Here is a 21,466-nt window from a genome sequence, read left to right on the forward strand (position 1 = left end):
TATATGATCGCACTGGCTCGTCACAGAAACCTTGTTAGGCACATGTTTTTGCCTTTTATACCGTTCAGTGGAGGTTCAGAGAGGTTAAGTAATTTACCCAAGGTCCCACAGCTGGGAGTGACCAAAGAGGAGTACAACTGGGCTTCAAAGTGTACTGTCTGACTGCAAAGCCCATTCTTTTTTTTTTTTTTTAACCCTCCTACAGGTCTTGGACAGAGGGGCTTCCTGAGATCTTTCAAAATATAATTATTGTTTTCAATGAGAAATTAAACATTCAGTCAGACTCTATTCAATCCAACCAATATTCTGCTTCTGGTAGGAATATTGATGAAAATTTAAAAACAACCCCCAAAGTCCTGTACTTCCGGTAATAAATTATTACAAACCTACCATCAAGAAATCTAGATAAATCTTTCATGATACTAGTTATTTTTACCTTATGTCATATCTCTGAGAAACAACTTCCAGGCATGTAAAATTGTACTTCCTTTTATTTTTTTTCTAAAATATCACCTTTAACCCTCTAGGAAGGGTTGCCCCATTATGCCTGTATACATTAATGCTTAATTTTTTTAAACATCTTTATTGGAGTATAATCACTTTAAAATGTTATGTTAGTTTCTGCTGTATAACAAAGTGAATCAGCTATATGTATACATATATCCCCATATGCCCTCCCTCTTGCATCTCCCTCACACCCTCCCTATGCCACGCTGCTAGGTGGTCACAAAGCACCGAGCTGATCTCCCTGAGCTATGCAGCTGCTTCCTACTACCTATATGTTTTACATTTCGTAGTGTATATATGTCCATGCCTCTCTCTTGCTTTGTCCCAGCTTACCTTTCCCGCTCCCCACGTCTTCTAATCCATTCTCTACATCTGCGTCTTTATTCCTGTCCTGCCCCTAAGCTCATTAGAACCATTTTTTTTTAGATTCCATATATATGTATTAGCATACAGTATTTTTCTCTTTCTGACTTATTTCACTCTGTATGACAGCCTCAATTTTTTGCCAGTACCATACTGTCTCGATTACTGTAGCTTTGTAGTATAGCCTGAAGTGAGGGAGCCTGATTCCTCCAGCTCTGTTTTTCTTTCTCAAGATTGCTTTGGCTATTCGGGGTCTTTTGTGGTTCCATACCAATTGTGAAATTTTTTGTTCTAGTTATGTGAAAAATGCCATTGGTAGTTTGATAGGAATTGCATTGGATCTGTAGATTGCTTTGGATAGTAAAGTCATTTTCACAGTGTTGATTCTTCCAATCCAATAACATGGTATATCTCTCCATCTGTTGGTATCATCTTTAATTTCTTTCATCAGTGTCCTATAGTTTTCTGTATACAGGTCTTTTCTCTCCTTAGGTAGGTTTATTCCTAGGTATTTTATTCTTTTTGTTGCAGTGGTAAGTGGGAGTGTTTCCTTAATTTCTCTTTCAGATTTTTCATCTTTAGTGTATAGGAATGCAGGAGATTTCTGTGCATTAATTTTGTATCCTGCTACTTTACCGAATTCATTGATTAGCTCTAGTAGTTTTCTGGTAGCATCTTTAGGATTCTCTATGTATGTATCATGTCATCTGCAGACAGTGACAGTTTTACTTCTTCTTTTCTGATTTGGATTCCTTTTATTTATTTATTTTTTGTTCTCTGGTTGCTGTGGCTAAAACTTCCAAAACTATGTTGAATAATAGTGGTGAGAGTGGGCAAACTTATTTTGTTCCTGACCTTAGAGGAAACAGTGACAGTTTTTCACCATTGAGAACGATGTTGGCTGTGGGTTTGTCATATATGGCCTTTATTATGTTGAGGTAGGCTCCTCTATGCCTAGTTTCTGGAGGGGTTTTATCATAAATGGGTATTGAATTTTGTCAAAAGCTTTTTCTGCATCTATTGAGATGATCATATGGTTTTTCTCCTTCAATTTGTTAATATGTTGTATCACATTGATTGATTTGCATATATTGAAGAATCTTTGCATTCCTGGGATAAACCCCACTTGATCGTGGTGTATGATCCTTTTAATGTGCTGTTGGATTCTGTTTGCTAGTATTTTGTTGAGGATTTTTGCATCTATGTTCATCAGAGATATTGGCCTGTAGTTTTCCTTTTTTGTGTCATCTCTGTCTGGTTTTGGTATCAGGGTGACGGTGGCCTTGTAGAATGAGTTTGGGAGTGTTCCTCCCTCTGCTATGTGTTGGAAGAGTTTGAGAAGGATAGGTGTTAGCTCCTCTCTAAATGTTTGATAGAATTTGCCGGTGAAGGCATCTGGTCCTGGGCTTTTGTTTGTTGGAAGATTTTTAATCACAGTTTCAATTTCAGTGCTTGTGATTGGACTGTTTATATTTTCTATTTCTTCCTGGTTCAGTCTTGTAAGGTTGTGTTTTTCTAAGAATTTCTCCATTTCTTCCAGGTGGTCCATTTTATTGGCATAGAGTTGCTTGTAGTAACCTCTCATGATCCTTTGTACTTCTACAATGTCAGTGGTTACTTCTCCTTTTTCATTCTAATTCTGTTGATTTGAATCTTCTCCCTTTTTCCTTGAAGAGTCTGGCTAATGGTTTATCAATTTTGTTTATCTTCTCAAAGAACCAGCTTTTAGTTTTATTGATCTTTGCTATCGTTTCCTTCATTTCTTTTTCATTTATTTCTGATCTGATCTTTATGATTTCTTTCCTTCTGCTAACTTTGAGGTTTTTTTGTTCTTCTTTCTCTAATTGCTTTAGGTGCAAGGTTAGGTTGTTTATTCGAGATGTTTCCTGTTTCTTAAGGTAGGATTGTATTGCTATAAACTTCCCTCTTAAACTGCTTTTGCTGCATCCCATAGGTTTTGGGTCATCATGTTTTCATTGTCATTTGTTTCTAGGTATTTTTTGATTTCCTCATTGATTTCTTTGGTAATCTCTTGGTTATTGTTTAGCCTCCATGTGTTCGTATTTTTTACAGTTTTTTTTCCTGTAATTGATATCTAGTCTCATAGCATTGTAGTCAGAAAACATACTTGATATGATTTCATTTTTCTTAAATTTACCAAGGCTTGGTTGGTGACCCAAGATATGATCTATGCTGGAGAATGTTCCATGAGCACTTGAGAAGAATGTGTATTCTGTTGCTTTTGACCCTTTCATCACTTTAAATATGCCCTGCTACTCCCTTCTGGCTTGTAGAGTTTCTGCTGAAAGATCAGCTGTTAACCTTATAGGGCTTTCCTTGTATGTTATTTGTTGCTTTTCCCTTGCTGCTTTTAATATTTTTTCTTTGTATTTGATTTTTGATAGTTTGATTAATATGTGTCTCGGTGTGTTTCTCCTTGGATTTATCCTGTATGGGACTCTCTGTGCTTCTTGGACTTGATTGACTATTTCCTTTCCCATGTTAGGGAAGTTTTCAACTATAATCTCTTCAAATGTTTCCTCAAACCCTTTCTTTTTCTCTTCTTCTCTGGGACCCCTATAATTCGAATGTTGCTGCATTTAATGTTGTCCCAGAAGCCTCTGAGTCTGTCCTCAAGTCTTTTCATTCTTTTCTCTTTATTCTGCCCTGTGGTAGTTATTTCCACTATTTTATCTTCCAGGTCACTTATCCATTCTTCTTCCTCAGTTATTCTGCTATTGATTCCTTCTAGAGAATTTTTAATTTCATTTTTTGTGTTGTTCATCATTGTTTGTTTGCTCTTTAGTTCTTCTAGGTCCTTGTTAAATGTTTCTTGTATTTTCCCCATTCTATTTCCAAGATATTGGATCATCTTTACTACCATTACTCTGAATTCTTTTTCAGGTAGTCTGCCTATTTCCTCTTCACTTGTTTGGTCTGGTGGGTTTTTACCTTGCTCCTTCATTTGCTGTGTTTTTCTCTGTCTTCTCATTTTTTTTAACTTACTTCATTTGCAGTAGGCTGCAGGTTCATAGTTCCCGTTGTTTTTGGTGTCTGCCCCCAGTGGATGAGGTTGGTTCAGTGGCTTGTGTAGGCTTCCTGGTGGAGGGGACTGGTGCCTGTATTCTAGTGGGTGGGGCTGGATCTTGTCTTTCTGGTGGGCAGGGCTGCATCCGGTGGTGTGTTTTGGGGTGTCTGTGAACTTAGTATGATTTTAGGCAGCCTCTCTGCTAATGGGTGGGGTTGTGTTCCTGTCTTGTTAGTTGTTTGGCATGGGGCGTCCAGCACTGGAGTTTGCTGGCCGTTGGGTGGAACTGGGTCTTTGCATTGAGACAGAGATCTCTGGGAGAGCTCTCGCTGATTGATACTACGTGGGGCCAGGAGGTCTCTGGTGGTCCAATGTCCTGAACTCGGCTCTCCCACCTCAGAGGCTCAGGCCTGACACCCGGCTGGAGCACCAAGACCTGTCAGCCACACGGATGTGTTACAGCGCCTTTCTCCTCCTAGGGACTCAGCCAGGATTTCAGGCAATGGGTTCTGAGTCCAAAAATTGCCTCTATTTGGGAACTTGCCAAACACGACACAGGAGAGGCTTCAGTATTTTCTTGGAGTTGGGTTTGCTCTCTTGTACTTCTCCCATTGCCACAAAAAATCTTTCCCTGAGTAGCTGCTGCTCCTTTCACTGCTTAATTTTTAAATGAGAAGTTAACTTGTCTTTTCTCACAGAGACAGTTTACTTGGTGAGGTCAGCAAAATGCTGATAAGAAAACCTATATGAGGCCCCTCAGACCAGGCCTCTGAGATCCTGGCTGAAAGCTCACCACAGATCTGTGTCCAATAATAAAATCCTCCTCGAATCTGGGAGCACTCAGCTCATTCCTGCCTGTTCAGTCTTTTAAGTGCCTCCTTCCCATGCTCCTTCTTTTCCTTCCCCCAGTCTCTCACAAAATCTTGTTCCAAAATGTCAGTCAACCATCAGCTAATGGGATCAGAAGTTGCCTCACAGTCAGAAAACCTCCTGGTCCCTGGCCCAAGTGCCCCCCATTACATCCAGTGTCCCAAGATGACCTTCCAGTCCCCATGACGTAAGGAAACATTTCAGAGCAGCTTTACAAAATGAGAAATTCATTCGTTATTTTTTTCAAGGGACCAAGAAAAGAAAATGTTATGAACAAGGAAATTGCTGGTGGGTCACTGGCCAGGACACTGAAATGTGAACATCGAACAATTAATTTAAGGATAATATAAACAGGTTTCATTATACAGAGTTTAAGAATATGATTGGAATAGTCTGTTGTTTTGAATTCTAGAATGTTCCTCTCCCTACTGCACCCCTGCCCCCACCCCGGGCCTTCTTACTATGAGTTGGCATTCTCCCTCCCCCTGGTTGTTTTCTCCATCTCCATCCACTGTTATAGCACAGATGAACTCACTCTGTGTTTGGCTTCATGTGGTTGCCTTGCCTACATTTATTCTGGTTTCCTATTGTGTCGCCGACGCACATTTTTAAGAGTTCCATTATGTGGAATGGTTTCTTTTCCTACTCTCTTCAGAAAAATTGACTTTTCAAAGGAATATTAAAAAATTTTTTTTGTTTAAAGAAATAAGGTTATTTCTAGTTCTTTGTCCTCTTTCACAATTACAGCCATGTACTCCATAAGGAATCCATTAATGTGTAAGATGCTTTGAAGCTGCTGGATGTGTGTGTGTGCGTGTGTGTGTGTGTGTGTCTGCGCGCACACGCACGCGTGCACTGTTCTTTTTCTTTTTCTCTCAGAATCTTGCCACTGCCAACCACTGATTTAGGAATGTTTAGGGGTACATGCCAACTCAATAATCAAAATCATTTTGGTACTGGGAACCCAACCACAGTCTCTGTAGACCAGTGGAATTTATTGCTTGCTCCAGTTTATTAAGTAATAGTACCAACAACATTTTGAATAAAGAAGAGTCTGATAAGATATGATGGAATGTCAGGATAATTCATTTTGACCATAAAACAATGCTTGTTTTGAATCTGAAATACTAAAACATTAATAGACTGATGGTCCACGGCTTCCTTCCCTTGACCTGATATAGGAATATGATTCCTAGCTCACTTTAGGAAAGAGTCTCAGGACAGACTGCTGGTTTCCTGCTACATCCATATCCCTGTTTTCATTCCACAAATACATATCTAGTACTGACTGTGGGCCAAGCACTGGCCTAGGCATTGGGACCACAGTGATGAACAGGATAAATGCAACTCCTGCCACATGGCACTTTCTGAAGGAAGATATCTTGGCTGCATAGATTACTGTCTGTTGAGACATTTGAGGCACATGCAAAACAGACTAATGGTGAAGCTTATGGTCTGTGTTCGGATCCAGGCTATACCACCCAAGCTGTTTTATTTTGAACAATTTATCTGGCCTTACTAAGCTTCAGAGTCCTAAATTGCAGTGGTACTTACCTCACAGAGTTATTTTGAGGGTTAAGTGGAAAAGTCCTTGTACAGCTTTTACATAGTGCCTGGCCAAGAGCCATGAGTAGCGGTGGTGGTAGTATAAGTTTATTTCTTTTATGTTATTTTTCTATTTTTGGCTGTGTTGGGTCTTCGCTGCTCCACGCAGGCTTTCCCTAGTTGCGGTGAGCGAGGGCTACTCTTCGTTGCAGTGCATGGGCTTCTCATTGCAGTGTCTTCTCTTGTCACGGCGCATGGGCTCTAGGCACACAGGCTTCAGTAGTTGTGGCACGCAGGCTCAGTAGCTGCGGCACGTGGGGTCTAGAGCGCAGGCTCAGTAGTTGTGGCGCATGGGCTTAGTTGCTCCACGGCATGTGGGATCTTCCCAGACCAGGGCTCAAACCTGTGTCCCCTGCATTGGCAGGTGGATTCTTAACCACTGCGCCACCAGGGAAGTCCCAGTGGTGGTAGTAGTAGCCGTAAGTGGACCATATTGTCCCTCAGCAGAGAAGGTCGTGGCAAGTCCATGGGTCCAACCATCACTGGGGGGGGTCACAGATCCATCCCACCCTAGGAGTCTCTTAAGTTTAAGGGAGAAAAAAAAAGGCTTGCCCAATGCTCAGAAGCACATCCTCTTCCTTCTCAAGCTGCAGTGCCTCCTGCTGCTCATGGAAGAAAATGCAGCTCCTTCCTCCCCAGGAGTGTGTTTGCCAGCCTGCTGTGGCAAGAATCCCTCACACTGAACCCTGCCATCTCTGACCCCAAAAGATGCAACCCCTCCCGTCACCCCTGAGGCCTGCCAGCAGTCACTGCAGCTGTGGGAGCCTGCCATTCTGTGGTGTGGGCTCTTCCCACGCACTGCCCCCCTCAGAGCCCCTTCCTGCTCCATGTTGAGTCCAGAGTAGCAGGTCCGGAACTTCTGGGGATGCTGGGGCCTCAGGGCTCATAAGAAACTCATCTTTCTGATGGATCCTTGTGGGTTTTCCCCCTTCATTTATCTCCAAAGGAGCACTGAACAGTTTCCATATGGCTGCCACGTGCCCCGATGTTTTGGTCGAGACAACGTTATTGCCATACCTCACTAGACCTCTCCCAGAATGGTCACAAGGTTCTCCTGGGCATAGTAGGGGCTGCTCTGCCCAAGCTATGACACAGAGCAGAAAACTGTGCCACCTAGTTGCTCTGCACCTATGTCTCTCCAGAGGCTATGTCTTCTACCCAGCAAGAAAAAGAAGTTAATTTGTTTTTCATTCTAGGGATCTAGGTGCAAAAATAACCCACTGTAGCTAATTGGCCCACTCCCTTCCCTGTGAAGTGGGCAGGCACAGAAAATGCCCGACCCTGCCCAGCTCATCATCTACCCCTAAGGGGCCTTGCCATAGCTAGCATGTGGGAGGAGAGCAAATTTAAATGAAATCAACACGAGTTTCCTCCTAACAATAATAGTTCTATTCATTCAACGCTTACTGAGTGCCCAATTACCTACTTGGTGCCAGAAGAGAGACAACCCCAGCCTCCCTTGTGGTAGTTTGGCAAGAGGCTGGCTGAGAGGGTCTGTGTTCACTTGAGGGAAGAACAGCCTTATGCCAGGGGCTGAGCTCTGGAGGCTCTGCCTTTGAACAAGTCTGCTTCCTCAACCAGGAAATGCCCAATATTACATACTACACCAGATCTTCTCTGCCATGCTTTTCCTATAAATCCGTCGAGCAGTACAGAGTGGGCTCCTTCCCCTGAAGCCCTTTCCCATGTGCACTCAGCTTTGGTCGATCAAGCACACTTCTCTCTGTCGGATGGTGGCAGCCCAGGGTACCAATGCATTCTCCTGCCTCTCTTCACGGAGGCTTCCTCAGGAAACCATGCTTTGCTTCTTGCTGCGTGTCACCAGGAAAATGTGTGTCTGTGCCACTTTGGCACGACAGCATGCAGGTGTGAGGAACACACAAGGAGCTCACAGCATTGTGAAAAAGAAATCAAAGGCAATAACAGATGCAAATACACTTATAGACACATAAGGCAAGAGGGGACCCTGACAGGCCGTAATTGCACCCCCGCTCCAGGCAGCAGATTAGTCTTAGTGAAAATGTGTACTTCTGCCTGATTATCAAAGTCCTGGAGGGCTGCGTGTAGAGGGGGACCCTTATTTTCACTCTCCAGGGAAAAAAAGAGTGTATCTGACAAAAACTTCCCCTAGGAACAAACCCCAAAGGAGGAGATGTTTGTGGAGAATGAACTAATTTTTGTGAAGAATGAACCACACACTCTTTACTTACATTGACTCATTTAAGAAAATTAACAAAAAAATTAAGTTTTTGCTACACACACAAGGAATGTTTCAACATAAGCAAGTGAGTATAAACATAGCTGTCAGCCCTTTGAAGTGAGATGGCAAATACTCAGGCGGGGGCCGCTGCGTTCAGGTGAGGCCTTACACACGAGTGCAGGGCTGAGGGGAAGGATGGTGGTGAAATCTAGCCTTTACTCCTCTTTCAGTCTGTGTGGGTGCAAGTACCCGAGGACGGGGTGCCATACTTTTGTTCCTCACACAGACACTATCTACCTACAAAGCCTAGAGAAAACCACTTTTCCTAATTCATCTACCTGAAAGGGCTCCTTTTTATAAAAGGTATAATTTGTATGTGCTCAACTCAAAGCCCTTCAGGACTTGATAGGTCTGAGGGCAAGTGGGGTACAGGGCACCTGACTACTAAATAGTTTGTAGCCTCCATCCCCCATTTGGAAATGGCAACTTCATAAAGCCCTTGGACTTCCTTCAGCCTGATCTTCTCCCAGGGGTAATTAGGGAGCTTTAGAGAATAACTGGCCCTGTTCATTAAGGTTTGGGTTGTTTTGTTTTGTTTTTGAGATAATTGTAAATTCACATGCAGTTGTAAGAAATACAGAGAGATACAGTGTCTTCTTTACTAAAGGTTTAATTTTTTATTTTTTAAAATTTATTTATTTATCTGTTTGTTTGTTTTGGCTGCATTGGGTCTTTGTTGCTGCACGCGGGCTTTCTCTAGTTGTGGTGAGCGGGGGCTACTTTTCGTTGCAGTGCGCGGGCTTCTTATGGCGGTGGCTTATCTTGTTGAGGGGCACAGGCTCTAGGGCATGCGTGCTTCAGTAGTTGTGGCTCACGGGCTCTAGAGCACAGGCTCAGTAGTTGTGGTGCACGGGCTTAGTTGCACCACGGCATGTGGGATCTTCCCAGACCAGGGATCGAACCCATGTCCCTTGCATTGGCAGGTGGATTCTTAACCACTGTGCCACCAGGGAAGCCCAAAGGCTTAATTTTTTAAACCAACATTTACTGAACATTTTTTCTGTGCCTCAGGAAAATAAAGATGCCTCAGATGAGACGTCATTCCCTCAGCACCTTAGATTCTTGTGATAAAGACACACACAACAGATCTCTTTGAAAAAGTTCATCGTACAAATTGCCAAGGGGCAAGTGAGCATCTTGGATGAAAAGTCCTGTGCAGTGTCTTGGGGACTGAGTAAAAGTGGGTGATGGAAGGGCAATCTGGGCAGAGAACACAGCACGGGCAAAGGCTCAGAAGTATGAAATAGCATGGTGTGTGCTGGGAGCCATTCAAGTAATTAGGCATGGATGGGAACAAAAAATTCAAGGAAGGGAGTTTAGCGGCATCCCGGGAATGAGAAGGGAATGTTGTGTGATCCTGGCCTCCCACATTCTATGCTGGGGGAATGAAAAACAGATGGGAAATATGCTCCCAAACATGGCCCAAGCATGGCTCTTGGAGAAGCAGAAGCGAATCTTGCTTCAGTTCGAGGAGCCCACTGAACCCTCACTTCCAATCCTTGGGCTGTGGCCCACTTCCTTCCATGACCTTCACCCAAGGCCAAGGGCGGAAGTCTAGCTCACATCCTTCTCTTCTGCATAAGGCCAGCAATTGGAATGAAACAGAGTCCCCCCTCTACCAATCTGGGCTGCCACATGGGACATGGCTAAGCCCAGCTGTCCCCAGTTCCCATCTGGCATGGAGATTATCAAGAAGTACCCCCCAGGGTCCAGTGAAAGGCACAGAAGGTAGTTGATGGTGCTGCTGGAAAGCTCAGCAGAGGGTGACCAAAGTGTGGGGGCTGCAGGGCAGACCACCTGAGCTGACAATCAAATGGAAATCCCAGCCATTCTTCAAAGAGATACACAACCCCAGAGAGCTGAGATGAGGCAAATTAACTAGGAGGACTCCAGGCCCTGACGAATGGAGAAACAGCAGACCTGGAGTATTCTATCCCCTGCTGTCTGCAGAAGGTGCTAGCAGAGGGAAGAGTGACTAGGTACATAGGGAAATCATTCTTCAAAGACAGTGAAGATGCAAGGAGCAGCATGGGATCTGAGTTTTCACATGCCCACCTCCACAGTGACACAATTAGCAAACGCTTGTTACTTCCAGGCATTCTGGAGAAGACAGGGAGGGGATACTGAGATACTTAAACATGAGTTTTCTTGTGACTCAGCAGGCTGGGCTCATAAGGAAGATTATATTATTTATAGAAAGCTAAGAAAGCCACACTTTCTTTGAATAAATGAGTATATTGTGTGTAAATGATCAACCCCTCTATATGTGGCTTACGGACATCCCCGGCCAGGTTTTGGATGAAACAATTCTATTTTAATTTGGAATGATGAGGATTCAGTGCTGGTTGGTGATTTGTGAATCATGCCATACTCTGTACCAGGGCTAAAGTATTTCTTACTGAGGAAGAGATAAGCTCCCTTTTTACCTGTCCTCAGGTCCAAAGATATGACAAGCCTAGTTACATCCCCAGAAAATGGGGATATAGCCGTCATAAGAGGACTGGGGTAGCCTTTGAATCTGTGAACTAGTTTACTTCGGGACAACCTGCTTTTGTAATATTCCACCTTGTAATTGAAAGGGAGGGAGGAAGAAAGTCTGGTGTGGGAATAAGAAGACAGCAGTATCCTTTATGGGCAGGACTTAGAATTGGGTGACTTAAGAGTCACAGGTGGCCATATTTTTAGGTATGTCTTTTAAAGTAAAACAAGGAATTTTCTTGTAAGGTTTGCTCTGTTAAACCCTGCATCTCAGTCTCAGCGACTTATTACAACAGTGGTTTATTTCTTCCTCATGCTATCTGGAGGCTGAGGTGGGCTGTGGCTTTCACCAGGCCCTGTAGGAAAAGCTCACTCTTCCTCTTGTGTGTCTCCCCTTTACTATCATACCACAGCCACACTCACAACACTTGTGACACCAGATGTGAGGGTCGGGGTGTTCCTGCACCACTGGTTCTACAACACCAGCTGGATGTCCCACAGTTCAACTCAATTCTGACACTGTCTTCCTGGAAATAGTGTCAGATCCTATAGGCTAAGGGCTCAGTCCCGCAAAACAACCCCTTCCCCCCACCACTTCGGATGCCAGTCAAAAGTCCGGGTTGTCACCTGTGCTGCTGACCAATCATCCATAGATCAGGTATTCCCTCCACCCCCTCCTCGGGCTCAGTTAATGGGCTAGAGCAACTCACAGAACTCAGGAAAGCAGCTCCCTTACTGTTTACCAGTTTATTCTAAAAGGATATGATAAAGGATACATATGAACATCCAGATGGAAGAGATGCATAGGGCAAGGTATGGGGAAGGGGCTCGGAGCTTCACCGCCCTCTCTGGCCACTGTCCCAGCACCTCCACGTGTTCACCAACCCAGAAGCTCTCCAAACCCTGTACTTTTAGGATTTTTATGGAGGCTTCATCACATAGGCATAATCAGTGATTAACTCCATTTCCAGCTCCTCTCGCTTCTCTGGAGAGTGGAGGGGAGGGTTGAAAATCCCAAGCTTCTAATCATGACTTGGTCTTTCTGGTGATCAGCCCCTCCACCAAGAGTCACCTCATTAGAGGTAATACATTGCTATTACCCAGGAAATTCCAAGGAATTTAGGAGCTCAGTGTCAGGAACCTGGGTCAAAGACCAAATATTAGAACAAAAGATACTCCTAGTGCTTTTATCACTAAGGGAATTACAAGGGTTTTAGGAGCTCTGAGATAGGAGCTGGGAGCAGAGAAGATATATATTTTCTATTACCTTATACCCTGGGCTTGTTCTGTCTTCTGATTTCAGGACCCAGCCTCTACATAGGACATGTCTGGGAAAGAGCAAGAGAACTGGCCAAAACTCAAGATGAGTCATAGACCTTCTGCTGCAACATGGTAAATGCCATATTTACTCACATTTCATTGGCCAAAGCATGTCACATGACCAAAACCAAATCAAATGAGGTGAGGACATAAAATCCTCCTATCGGAGGCACAGTGGATCACCTGACAATGGACAGGGAGGGGTGGGTAGTGATTGGAAAGAATAATACATTCCACCATGATAATATAAACTCATTATAGATAATTTAGAAAATGTAGAGAGGAAAGAAGAAAATCAAAATTACCTGTAATCTCACTGTTAACATTCTGATATATTTCCTTCCAGGATATATGTCTGTGTGCTTGCTTGTTTTGACAAATTTAGGATTACATAATATATACCAGCTTTATAGGCTGCTGGTTTATATAGAATTATAATATATAATGAACTCTTTCCCATATAAATAATCATTCTTTTGAAATGTCACTTTAATGCCTGCCCAATTTTCATATTAGTTTGGATAGACCAGATTTTGTAGCAATTAAAAAACCCTCAACTTTGTTGCCTGGCTTCGAATCACAAAAGTTTATTTCTTATTCAAGCCACATGTCCAATGCAGGTTGACATGGAGACTCTGCTCATCTTGATCACTCTGGAACAGAGGCAGACAGAGCAGCTACCATCTCAAATGTATCTGGCTATTGTATAGGAAGGAAAGGAGAATATAGGGTAGTATGCAATGGCTCTTAAAGCTTCTGCTCCCAAGGCTTTCACATTTTGTTAGCCAAAGCAAGTCTCATGGTGTGATATATTTTTTTTTAAATGGCCACAATATTTTGCAGATCCTCCAATCAAGAATTGAGTCTGTTTCTCCACCCCTTGACTCTGGGCTTAGCCATGTGACTTACTTTAGCTAATAGCACGTTAGCAAATGTAACATGAGCAGAGGCTTAAAATATGCTTGTGCATTAGGGCTTGATCTCTCCTAGTGCTTTTAGAACAGCCTGAAATTGACCTAGAGGATGAAAGACCATGTGGAGAGTGAGACCATGCTGTCCCAGCTATTACAGCCATCCCAGATATGTAAGCAAGGCCATTCTCAACCATCCAGCTCCAGCCAGCCCAGACCAGAACTGTTTAGCCAATCCACAGATTTCGAGTGTTGTCTTAAGCCACTAAATTTTGGGGCAGTTTGATATGCAGCAAGAGCTGGCTTATATACACATCTACATCTAGTTTCATCTGGGAGGGAGCCATGATATTTTTTTTAAAGTCTAAATGACTACCTCAATATTAAATCATAAGGATGTGCCATCATTTATTTAACCATTTTCTTATTGTTAGAATCGCATTGCTACCTAATGTGTTACATCACATTTACTACAACTATAAACAACACTACCATGAATATCTTTGTGTATAAATATTTATCCACGTTTCTGATTATTTAATTATAATCAATTGGTGGAAGAAGAATTACTGGGTCAAAATTTAAATCTCTTAATAATTACCAAATTATGAGACAAAAGGATTGCACCAATTTATATATCTAATGAAAGTATGTAAGTGTTCTTATTTCACTGCACCCTTACTCACCATTGAGTGTGAGCTTTTAAAAGCATCTTTACTAATCTAACAGGGGGAAAAAATCTCATTTAAATTTTAATTTCTTTGCAAATTGAGGTTGACTTTTTCTTTCAAATATTGTTAACAGTTAAAAATTCTTACATAACACTCAGAGTGTATATGATAGTATTTCCTTATTTTTCCATATTGAATTAAATCCAGCCTGAGTGCCCCACAGGACTAAATTGGCCGGAAGCTTGATACCAGATATCTTTCCCAGTTTCCTTTCCCTCTCTTAGATAAGTCCATCTGGGTTCCCACGGCCTTGAAGTAGTGTCCAGTTCTCACACTTAGACATGTCTTATTCAGGTCCATCTACCTCGAGGGCATTAGAGTCGGTGCAGGGCCCCTCCCGCTCAAATTTTTAACCACCTGTTGTTTGCCCAATATCATGTTCTGTCAGCACCACAGGAAGGCAAGATGCAGACCTCTAGTTCCCTTGATTTGGCAAAGTTATCATTTGAGAAAGCTTAAATGTGGCATGTGGGGGATGGGAGGGGAAGGGAGGTGGCTGGGATGACCAGAGGTTACATGTACTGCAAAATGCTTTTCCCAGTGGAATGAGCAGATGTCTCAGAAGACAAGCAGTGTAACTATTCGGAGCGTGATATAAATGTCAAGAGTCTAAGAAATCACACATGGAATTATTGAACCATAAGTCATCATATTTCTTCTGTAACCAAGAAAAAAATCACATTTTTATTGAGTTAGAAAAGAAATACAAAATCAGACTACGAATACTGCTTCATGAACAGACTTACTACCAAGACCCTCTGTATTCACACCTCCCAGCTCCACTGTTTTTTCATACGCTGCTCTTTGAAAAAGCTGCACTTTCTACCAAATGTCAGGGGATATAGCTTCAGTCAGTCAACTGTTCTCATCACTTGGGGTGGTGGGGTGGATCCCAAACCCAGTCACATTGCTTGCCTCTAAGGAGCGTATAGTCCTGTCTTCCAATCTTCTTTTAGGTAAGGCAGCTGAGTGAAAAAGCCAAGTCCCTATAAAACCCACTAACGGACTACCCATCAGCCTATGTGCCAGTGTTATAGGGGTCAGTATAAGGGCCAGCTGCCCTGCATCTAAGACAAATGGAGAACTTGCAGGAAAACACACGAAGGCTGCTAATGCCAAACATGTTACAAGGCAACATTTGCCTGTGCAATCTGTGTGTTATGTCTTCTACAAAGGAATGCCAGTGAAGGAAGGAAATGAAAACCATTCCCAATATGGGCAACCTCCCCTCCCCCACACATGCTAGAGCTGAGGCAGTGGATACAAAAGTTGGCAAAGGAGCAGTGAGGGGGAAGGGACCCTGAGAAGGCAGATCAGAAAGGTCAGCTCCTGTGCTTTGAATTCGTTGCTGGAAAAGAGAGGAGTTTTTAGATGGGACCCCCACAGAGCCGTTTTACTGTTCCAAGTCTGCTTGGGGTCCTTTTGATGTAGTTACTCTACAAAATCTCACATGTCCTTTAAGATTCAACTTCAGCTAAGGGCCCTGAAGAAACAAGGCCTCTTTTGAAAGAACAGAAGAGTCCAGAAGCGTCTGGGTTCAACAGGCCACTGTCTAAACTGACAACCTGCTCTCTAGCCTGAGGGATGATAAAACTTCACAGACTGGGAGAGAATTCCACGTCAAGAATGTCTGCTTCTGAGAGCTCACTCTGATTGCCCTCATCCCCATTAACAAAAACAGATGTGTGTTCATGAGTAAAGTAAACATTCAAGGTCAATATACGTTCCTCTCCAGCAATCTAGTTTGGCACTTCAACATGAACAAATAGGCTATGAAGCTGAGTGGAACTTTTCTATAACATTGGTGTCGAGTGACAGGATGCACATCTGTGTATTAGGTTAACTGTTACATTAAATATCTACAGAATAGGCTTTTTCTGTTTCGTGGGAAATGGTCTGAGCTACGGTAAATCTACTGACATGGAATAGTTATTCTCTATGAGAGAAACAAGAGAGTATGATATTTATGAGCCTGAGTCTGAATGCTAGTTCTAGTACTTACTATCTGTGTAACCTTGGGCAAGTCATTTAACTTCGGTTACTGTCTCTAAATGGAGGTTTCAATAGTTTGTATTTCCTGCCTTGTCAGCACTAAGCATGTAAAAATGTGAGCTTATTCTAGGATTACTCCAGGACACTGGGGGGAAGTAGTATGCAAGAAGTCTCCATACCTAACCTTGTCTTCATTCATCCTTTCATCAAATATTTATTGAGTACCTACAATGTGCCAGCTAAAGATGCAGCAGTAATGATGAAAGACACACCTGAAAGTAATCGTGGAGTTTATGGTCTCCTGATTCATCTGCCACCCTCCCGAGACGTGACCCTCCAGTATCACTCAGCACCCTGAGTGTGATGTTTCTCAGATTTACTTGAACCTAAGAATCACCTGGCACTCTTGTGAAAAAAACAGATTCTAAGATCTCACCTCATCCTACTGAATATCGCAGGGAGACTCTGACTTCCTTCCCTCATTGGCAAAATAAGGAGCAGACACACCCTACCACCGTCTCATTATGTGTTCCCGGAGAAACAGCATATGGGAAATGTCTTCAGAAACCATGAAGTCACTTTCCAGCATGTGGCATCTAGGTTCTCTCTGGAGGATCAGAGAAGCCAGCCAAAGGCCACTCAGTGCCTACAGTCTGTCCTGGTGTCCTCCCAGCCCACCTCCTCCTTCTGGACTCTTTGGAGACATGAATCAGAAGCCACCTATCCCCGTTTTAACATAATGAGTTAATGGGTCTCATACAGGAACCAGCCTCAAGTCCACCACCAAGGTAAACACTTGCATTGTATTCTGGGAATGCCTATTACAAGGCTTCAGAGGTCCAGTCAATGGCCATAACTGGTGGTTTTCAAGGGACATCCTTGCCTTCCCTTGGCACCTGCTAAAATGGGAGATGAACCCAAAGATTAGAGGGGTGAATTGTAGGATCTTGGTAAGTTCTCATCACCCAGCCCCTGCCCACCTCTCCAGCTCCATCTCCCACTCCTCTTCCATACATCCACTAGCCCTTGACTGCCTCTCCCCTTCTTTCAGTAATCAAACACTCCAGTTTCAACGGGTCACAAAACCATCCAGAATAATGATGATATTTCCTAGCCCTCTTGCTATTATGATCAATGGGTTGTAAGCAGAAATGTCATATGGCCACACCCAGGAACAGTCCACAATAAACAACTGGCACGTGTTTTATCCCTGTTCTATCCTACGCCTTCCTGCATCCTGCTGCTTGGAAAGCAGAGGTAACAACTGAAGCTCTAGCATCTGTTTTAGATGTTGGGAATGAGACAACATGTTAGGAGTTCTGGGACCCTGAGCACTGTATGGCACAGAGCCTCTGCTTTAGTCCTGAACTACCAACCTCTGTGCTTTTACATAAAATGGAAGTACACCTCTATCTAATTTAAATCAATGTTATTTTGAGTTTCTATTACATACTCCAAAGTGAGTCTTTACTGATACGGTGCTCAGGAGGATGGATTCTGGAAACACACTGCCTAAGTTCAATCACTTATTAGCTGATAGCCACGGTACATTGCTTCACTTCTTGGCCTCAACTATAAAAGGTAGATGCTAAAGACAGCATCTACCTTCTTGGATTGTTGTTAGGAATGAGCTAATAATATATGTGAAGCTTAAAACATGTAAGACCTGACATAGGGTAAACACCCAGAATAAAAGTGTGCCCTAAGGGAGTAAGATTGAAGGTTGTTCTCTCAAATCAGAGGTAGGCTTTTTTAGTGCAGCAGCAATACCAATAGTGTTAATAATAATATCTTTAAAAATTTTTATGGATTACTTTGAAGGAATCTTTTCAACAGTTACGTATGAACTGTGCATTATGTATGTATGAGTTATGTATAATGACTTTCATTCCACAGAGAAGAGAATGCAAGGTTAGAGAGGTTAGGTTAACATGCCCCAAATCACATAGCTAGTAAGGGTCTGTGATAGGACTCACATGCAGGTTTTCCACTTCCAAATTCCATACATTTTCTGAAAACCTTCACTTGCTCCTAAATGCAAGTTGTTGTACTACTATGCATTCTCTCTTTTAGATGCCTGATGCACATACATTTTTTGCAAAGGGATTCCCAGGCTAGATTTTTCTGTTCGTAAATAATCAAAAAGGGTGCCCAAATCCCCCATGTGAGAAATTTTGTTTTCTGGTCGCTGACAGCTCAAATGTGAATAGGTCGTGTATTTGATCCCATAAAATGTTAGCCCTAGACTGTACTTTGAAAAAAGGGATCCGATCAGGGCTCGCCTCAGGAATGGGGGTGGAAGAAAAGCCTTGATCCATCCCCATCCTGGTTGCAGTCTGGACAAAAAGCCCTGATTCTGAGTGATATTTCAGGCTCACCCTAAAAGGGGCCCAGAGTTGAGCGTCTGGGATGGGAGTGAGGCTTCATGACAGTGCATGTGTTTTGAATTGACAATTCTTTTAACAGAAGCAACTTGGAACCAGGACTGGGGGAGCTGCTGCTCACTGGAATGTTGTAGCCATTTTCCATGTTCCCTGAGGGCAGGGCAGGTGGCTTCCATGGCATCTATAATGATTGTGAAAGGCAGGCACAAATGTGGTTGTGGAATATAGTTATCTGTGCAAATTTGAAGCAAGTATAGGAAAAAATCTTTCACACGTAGAGGATATGGATTGAATGTCCTTGTAGCAGAAAACAGGAACTGAGAACAGAAAGTAATGGTATAGGGCTTCCCTGGTGGCTCAGTGGTTAAGATTCCGCCTGCCAATGCAGATGACATGGGTTCGAGCCCTGGTCCGGGAAGATCCCACATGCCGCGGAGCAACTAAGCCCATGCGCCACAACTACGGAGCCTGTGCTCTAGAGCCCACGTGCCGCAGCTACTGAGCCCGCGTGCTACAACTACTGAAGCCCGTGCGCCTAGAGCCCGTGCTCTGCAACAAGAGAAGCCACCACAATGAGAAGACTGCACGCCGCAACGAAAGAGTAGCCCCCGCTCGCCGCAACTAGAGAAAGCCCGCGCACAGCAACGAAGAGCCAACGCAGCCAAAAATAAATAAATAAATTTATATTAAAAAAAGAACGGGATGGTCAAAAATAAGATGCTCCACGCAGTGTGTAGAATCAGGGAGGGATGTGGCTTTTGCTTGTGCACCTTGCCTGGAACCTCAGGGCTTGGGGTCCAGCACAAGGGAATGGCAGGAAGCTCGGGCAGTGGCCAGACTGGCACACCTCCCTGCAGGGCCTGGGCATTCTGGTCCCCTCGTGCACACAACCAAAGGATGAAATCAGGTGAAAGCTGAAGACTCTCCAAGCTCCGAGTTCCTCTGAGCCGGAATGTAGAGAATTTCTATCGATGGAAAGTGATTTCTCTATCCTCTGTTAGTTTCTGTGGGCTACACTCCTGAATCTTATTTACACTTTCTCTTGAGGAAAAAATTGTGTAAGCCTATGGAAAGTTTCTTTCCTAAGCGGCGGGTTCTGTGTAGGGGCAGCGTGGGCATGAGGGTGTAGTTAACAATGAGGGAAGTTATAGGGAAACGTGACAATATCAACTTAGAAAGGCCACTCCAATCCCTTGTGTTTGACCTGGACAGGGAGGCCTGCCTGCTTTGTCCTACTTCACAGGAAAATGACAGAGGGGATAAGTGAGAAAAAGTTAAAAGTTATGTACATCCCTTTTGCCTCCAAGACTCTTACAGCCTGCCACATCGTTAAAAAGGCTTACTGTGTAAGTCTTACACCCAAAGTTTAGAGAAAAAGAAATATTAATTGAAAAAAACTTGTTATATCCTAATGAAGTTTGTTCTTTTCTTCACCTGTACAATTTTTTTTAAACTTATATAAAATGAGAGAATTGGTGAAGGAAAGAAGAATTACCTTTTCAACTCACAGACTACATTTACTCCAATAAGAAATTCCACTGTCAAATGTAGTTGCCCCAAAGTGAACACAACCAACCACAAGCAGTTGAAAAGAGTTAATTTATATGATTTTCTGTGTATAAAGGTAAAGGGCAAACGTACAGTGTTAGCTATCCTAATTCATTCCCAATTTTTTCTCCAAAGGAAAGAGAGGGAGAGAGACCCAGAAGGGAGAAGAGTTGGCTCTCAGTAGCTTTCCATTCGGCTGGAAAAGGAACAGCTCTGGTTGCTACAACTATGGTTGCTCCTTCTTGCTATTTATGGATGGGGTGGCTGTTACTGCAGTCCACTAGTGCCCCCTATTGTCCCCTTCAGGAAACTCACAGGGCAGCATGAACGGCTAAGACCTGGGTAAGTCATCTTAACACCCTCGAAACTTCTGACAAAGAAATCTCAAAATTTTGAAACTATGCTTCCACATTTAATTCACTGAAAGACAGTTTATAGTCAAGTTACATTATTATTTCTGAGACTTAGAGAATGTTAGGAAGGATCTTTAGAAAGTATGTAGCCAATTGTTTTTTAACCTAAGTTTGGGTATTAGCTCTGAGAGATATTAGCAGTTATTATGTGAAACCAAAATGGGTTAGGAGACACTGGGTTAAATAAACATTAATTAAATATTAGATAAGCAGGTTCTTTCCTGCTGGTCTTCTCAGATCCTTTAATATGGATTGTGTGTCTCCCAAGGGGAAATGCAATTTCCCGATAACATTTGACAACAAGAACCACGTTATATATGAATTTCTTGTAGGGCTAATATTTCAGGGAACACTTTGCGAAAGTGCTAATTGAGTTCAAATGAATCATTCTACAGATTTGGAAATAGTCCCAGGGAGGTGCCAGTGGCTTGGTGGTAGTTAGTAGGGCCGCCGTGAGGATCCGTCAGGAGGCTCCCTTCTCCCAGAGCTGCTTCTTCACCAGAGAGCCTACCTCCTTCCCAGAGTCAATTCTTAGTATTCCTATTTCCACAAAGCGTGTTTACCTGTGGAATGGGAAATGGCGTTGCCTTCAGCCAAGGATATTGGGAAAGTGAAGTAGACCCCTTTCAAGTATGCTCCAACTCTTTGGGGAGGAGAATTTGCTTCTGGTATTTTCGATTCAATTTTGCTGTCTCTTGTGAAGAACCTCATTTTTTTATAAAAAATGTATATTCAGCAAATACGATGCACACGGTTTTCTGGTACTTGGAAGACTCAAGATGATATAGCACATTGGGTAAGAGCAAAGGTTTGGAGGTCAGGTTCTGGTTCTGCCACATTCTGGCTGTGTACATTTGGACAAGTTACTTATCGTCTTTAAACTCAAGATATGGAAACAACTTAAGTGTCCATTGACAGATGAGCAGATTAAAAAATTGTGGTGTGTATGTGTGTGTGTATATATATATATATATATATATAAACACACAATGAAATTTTACTCAGCTTTTAAAAAAAAGAAGGAGGGCTTCCCTGGTGGCGCAGTGGTTGAGAGTC

General features: G+C 43.0%; 1 long non-coding RNA gene across 1 annotated transcript in view; it reads left to right on the forward strand.

Annotated features, from left to right (window-relative positions):
* Window positions 1-12,496, forward strand: part of LOC112391056 (uncharacterized) — a 44,187-nt gene extending 31,691 nt beyond the window's left edge. The window contains exon 3 of the long non-coding RNA XR_003001391.1: window positions 12,415-12,496. This is a non-coding gene — a long non-coding RNA (uncharacterized LOC112391056). The remainder of the gene's footprint in view (window positions 1-12,414) is intronic.
* Window positions 12,497-21,466: the final 8,970 nt, after the last annotated feature.

This window comes from Neophocaena asiaeorientalis, unplaced genomic scaffold (genome assembly GCF_003031525.2).
Source record: "Neophocaena asiaeorientalis asiaeorientalis breed wild unplaced genomic scaffold, Neophocaena_asiaeorientalis_V1.1 scaffold418, whole genome shotgun sequence".
NCBI lineage: Eukaryota > Metazoa > Chordata > Mammalia > Artiodactyla > Phocoenidae > Neophocaena > Neophocaena asiaeorientalis.